Source organism: Ischnura elegans, chromosome 5, assembly GCF_921293095.1.
Source record: "Ischnura elegans chromosome 5, ioIscEleg1.1, whole genome shotgun sequence".
NCBI classification, from domain to species: Eukaryota; Metazoa; Arthropoda; class Insecta; order Odonata; family Coenagrionidae; genus Ischnura; species Ischnura elegans.
This window is the reverse complement of record NC_060250.1, coordinates 41,830,083-41,834,935: the sequence shown is the minus strand read 5'-3', so window position 1 is coordinate 41,834,935 and position 4,853 is coordinate 41,830,083. Positions and strand designations below refer to the sequence as shown.

Here is a 4,853-nt window from a genome sequence, read left to right as displayed (position 1 = left end):
TTTCCTGGATCGACATAAAGATGAGAGAATTCCTGTCACCCGGGCCTGGAGACCGCGCTTTTAAAAAAAGACTGCATTGCAAGTTGAGAATGAGACGAGGAAACTTTTCTCGTAGAGGCTTCGGTCACTCGACGGTATCTACGTTGTCTATGCTATATCAGTTCCGCCGCATGGCCCTGTGTTACACTGCAGCTACAGATATTTGCAGGGAAATGAACGAATTGTATGGCTACATCATCTTATCTTTGTTTGCCGGAGGTACCGCTGAGATAGCAGTCCACGCCTATATGATAGCTGCTACTTTTTCCTACAATGGAGGTTGGGGGGATATTTACCGCCATTGGGGTTCATACGTTCTGTGGGTTTTTCCCGCCGTGGTGACAATGATTCTGACAGTCAAAGCCTGCGTGGATACAAAAACTATGGTGAGTTATATCACCGTAATCAGCATCGTGACTTTAAACTTGTTTCCGTAGAATCGTGATAATATTCTGTAATGGGATCGTTCTCAAAACCCTTATACCGATGATTGTGATGATAGTTTGAGAAATAAATTCACCCGTATCATCTGTTATGCGATCCGCCGCCTACTTCTCGAAATTTTCGCGGAAAAAATTCAACGGCCACGACCCTTGCTGAGATAAGTTGATGACGTCGCGAAATACTTAAGAGCAGGTAATCGCTCGCCCGCTATTCATCCACCTCGTACGTCGTCCACGCGTTGTTCCTTGCTGTTTAAATTTTCACGAGTGATTCCTTTCCTCAATGAGCGATTTACCCTAGACGCTTTAAAAAAATCTAAAGCCTGGATCACACGATCATTTTTTTTGTCGCGAAAGTGATCATTATCGCGATCACTAGAGTGATCACTCGCAAAATGATCGTCGCCGGCAATTGTTTTTCGCGTTCACGATCGCGATGAGGATTCCCATCGCTATTTTTCATCACTCGTCGCTATTTCCGTCGCTAAAACCGTCCCTAAAACTCCATATCAGCCAATCAGAAGGCATTCCCGTATGGTGTGATTGCTGCGCAGCGTTTGACAATTGTGGGAAGGACATAGAGAAACAAACACGCTACATATTTTCGTGATGCGGGTCCCATGACAACGAGCTGTGATATCGGAAATGATGCGATAAGCGACGGCGGGAGGGATCGTGTTATTCAGATAAATGAACACTAGAGCGATCACTTTTCGCGACGGGAAAAGTGATCGCGATAGTGATTTTTTGGCGTCGTGACTTACCGTTCCATTCCATCTTACGAATTCTTTCCATGAATTGCGCTTTCGGGTCCTGTTGAATTTCTGTGTACCTCAAAGGTGTTTTACTCTTGCGAGTTAAATATTTACTCAGGCGTATCTAGCCTTGGCACTTCCTGCGTGGCTGAGGGCTGCGGCTAATTTATGTTCACATACATCGGTGCATTGTTTCTCAAAGTTTGCCAATTTCGTTGGCTCTATTTTTATTCCTGCTTGGCACTTAAGCTTAAGTGTACCTGACAATCCCTGGAGTAAAATATCCTTAAGAATTAGTCTTGTTGTCACGTAAATGTATGCAAAACGTTTTGTTTTTTCCTTAAGTTGTGCATCGTTCAAATATCTGAGTGGGCATATTCCATCAGAATAATGGTCAATTTATTCATTAAACTTGAATGACGGCAATCAACTTCAATTTTCATAAAATATTGTACAGGAAGTTTGTATAGATAAAGGTCGTATCGAGTGGGCCGGGGGGGAGGTCAAAGGGTTCCAACCTCCCCCCCCCCGAAATTTTGGGAATATCATAATCTTTTTAATAAAGGTTTCCCAACTCCGTACAATGCCCCGAAATTCATTCCCCCTCCAAAACCCCCCGAAAAATACTTCCGGTTGCGGCCATGCCAATGATGAATTTTAGTACACCTCGGGGGACAGAGTATTGATTCACCTCATATTTGAATTCGACCAGTGGTGCTATGGACACTATTGGATGATTATGGACTTGAGCTGATAAAATACTTCTAGAGTGGAGCTTTAAATATGTAGGTCACTTTCTGTCATAGATCATAGACTGCACTTCATATTTAAACAGCATATTTGTTTTAAAGTTGCCCATTAATCACAACTAATCGTTGGTGAGGTCATAATAACGGATGCTACACTTCTGTGCTGTTTGTATGAAGATGATATTGTTTTATGGAATCTTTCCCTATGGAAACAAGTGCACAGCTGTGGTATTTTCGTTTTAATCCTGTAATATTTATTTCAGGCGAAAACGGCGTTGAAACAAGAGCAATACTTTTTTGTTTTTTAAATCGAATACTGTTTATTTCAGGCAGAATCGGCTTATGACTCATTTCAATTGATCATATCTGAGCTTAGTGATTATGGACTTCGAAAAGAGGTAAGTGAAAACATTAACTCGACCATTGATTCCAAATAAATTCGCATAATTGTATCCGTTTTCATTTCCAGTTTCGGGTAATCGTGAGTCAAATTGACCAACCAACATTCTTCTTCTCTGCCAAAGGATTTTTTGATCTCGAGTACTCTATCTTCACCACGGTAAGAAAACGTTATTTTAAATTTTTATCACACTTAAAAAAATAATTTAGTAAGATACAGTTAATATAAACAGTTATAATAAACAAAAGACGCACAAAAGCCTTCTTCCATACGTTTATAAAGAAATAATACTGCCGCAATTTTCCCTACACCTCGAATGTATAAAAAAATAAGTCTGATTCGTGTGAGCATTTGGATTTTTAAATAATTAAATGTAGTCTTACAGCAAATGTGAATGTAAGAACTCATAAAAATATCTTACCAAAGTAAATGTGAAAGAAAATAAGCGAATTATGTGCAAGTTGTATATTTTTATGGAACTGTTAAGTGAGTTGTAAGTCAACTGTAAACTTCGCGATTCATGCCATTCTGTTAAGTTAATTTACTACCAAAATGAATAAGTGGACCGTAACAGATTTGTTACTTGTGTTATCTGGCCAATTATAATTTATATATATATTGTATAAAAATCTTTTCCCGTAATATACTGGGAGAACCTAAAATAAATAAATATCGTTCTATTTTTTTCAGATATGTGCCACAGTTGTGTCCTACCTATCCATTCTCTTGCAATTCACATGATTACCTGAGATTGATGAACAGTGAACTCATTTGAAACTTCTTTTTTCTGACTGTGACGCTAATCCAGGTGCTACAGCGTATCGAATGCGCTGAATTTGCATGTAAGGTGCAGAAAAATAAGTCTAGCTCCTATTGTGATAATGTTAACTTGTATTTCATCAATCTTACTGAATCTATAAATTATAATACTAAATGTGCTACATTTGATCCGAAGATGTGAATTTTAAGTTTTCCTGGATTAAATATATCATAATTTTATCAATATCAATGTAAATTAATAAAAGAGCATCTGGCAAAATAAATAAAAGAGCAATGGCCTCCGTCATGGACATAATTATATTTTGATTTATTTTTTAAATGGAGGAATGCAGGTAAATTTGACAATACTCGCTATCCGTGCCCCTCTTACCAAATTGAGGACATCTGTGGGTCAATTATGTTAAAGTCATAAGCATAGGCGGATATAGGGTGAATTTAAGATTTAGTGAATTTTTATGTGAATTTTACACGAGACATCAATAGATAACATAAAGATATTAATTAATTTTAGTCCATTGAAGTTTTTTCTATCGATTTTATCCTGCGAGCTAAAATGTTTAATTTTCTATTTGCGTTACTTTTAATGCTTCTCTAGAAGGCTTGTATTTCAGTTGGCGTCCTTAAAATTACATTTGAGGCTGCATTATGTAGTACTAAATTTGCTGATATTTGGATAAAATAAATTAAGTGGTAAATTGTACTCGGTCTTACTTGAATAAACATATAAAAATTCTACAAATGGATGCAGGAAATGTAAATAAATTTTGATTTTGTGGTAACAAGACAGCTCATTTTATTTGAATCGCATTTATTCTGTGCCACATGATCGCTGGAAGCAATGAATTTCGAAAACTTTGTAAGAGTTGAAATGGCGTTTAACATCCTCTCTCCTTCGGTTTCCTGGAAACATCAATGTAAATAAATAAAAGAGAATCTGGAAAAAAGAATGAAAGAGCATCGGAAAAGGATCGGAAATTCACGGCTATCGAATCATCGTCACAGCTCCCATATCGATCGTGACGAGGAAATATTCTGCGGTTGACAACAGTGCATGAAAATGCGGGCCCGAGAGTTGTGATATAGTTCACGTTGGAGCCAACCTTGCTTTTATTTTTGTCTGGCGAATTGTAAATAGTTTATGGTATCCGTTTATATCCCATAAAACAAAGGACTGTGGTCGGATTAATGAATCCTATATGAAGTGGCCTGAGAATTCATCCACGACCAGGGGAATACACAAAATATGGGTTTGTAGAATTAAATTTTTAAATCTGAATTTTAAACGAGACATCAATGGATAACTTGAAGATACTTATTAATTAATTTTAGTCCGTTGAAGTTTTTTGTATCGATTTTCTCCTGCGAGCTAAAATGTCTTATTTTCTATTTGCGTTACTCTGCATGCTTCTCTATGAGTTGTATGAGTATGAAAACTTGTATGAAATTCTATTTAATTTATAAGTTCACGTCACGATCCCTAGTACAATAAAATTAAATAAATTTCTTGATAATAGTAACTGACCTGATGGTGACTTTAAAAAGTCTCAACGTCATGACTTTCCCCCGCAGAGTCAAATAGGCCACCTCACATTTCCATTCAATTCCTCAGTACTGTCATCTCCTCGCAATGCCCTATCGTAAATGTGGAATTTATGTAGTAATTCTTTGCGCACTGTTTTGAGGAGTT

General features: G+C 37.3%; 1 long non-coding RNA gene across 1 annotated transcript; it reads left to right on the top strand.

Annotated features, from left to right (window-relative positions):
- The first annotated feature begins 2,198 nt into the window (after positions 1-2,198).
- On the top strand, positions 2,199-3,940 carry LOC124159857. The gene is made up of 3 exons (XR_006865032.1): positions 2,199-2,384; positions 2,456-2,545; positions 3,077-3,940. It is a non-coding gene; the product is annotated as an uncharacterized LOC124159857 (long non-coding RNA).
- Positions 3,941-4,853: the final 913 nt, after the last annotated feature.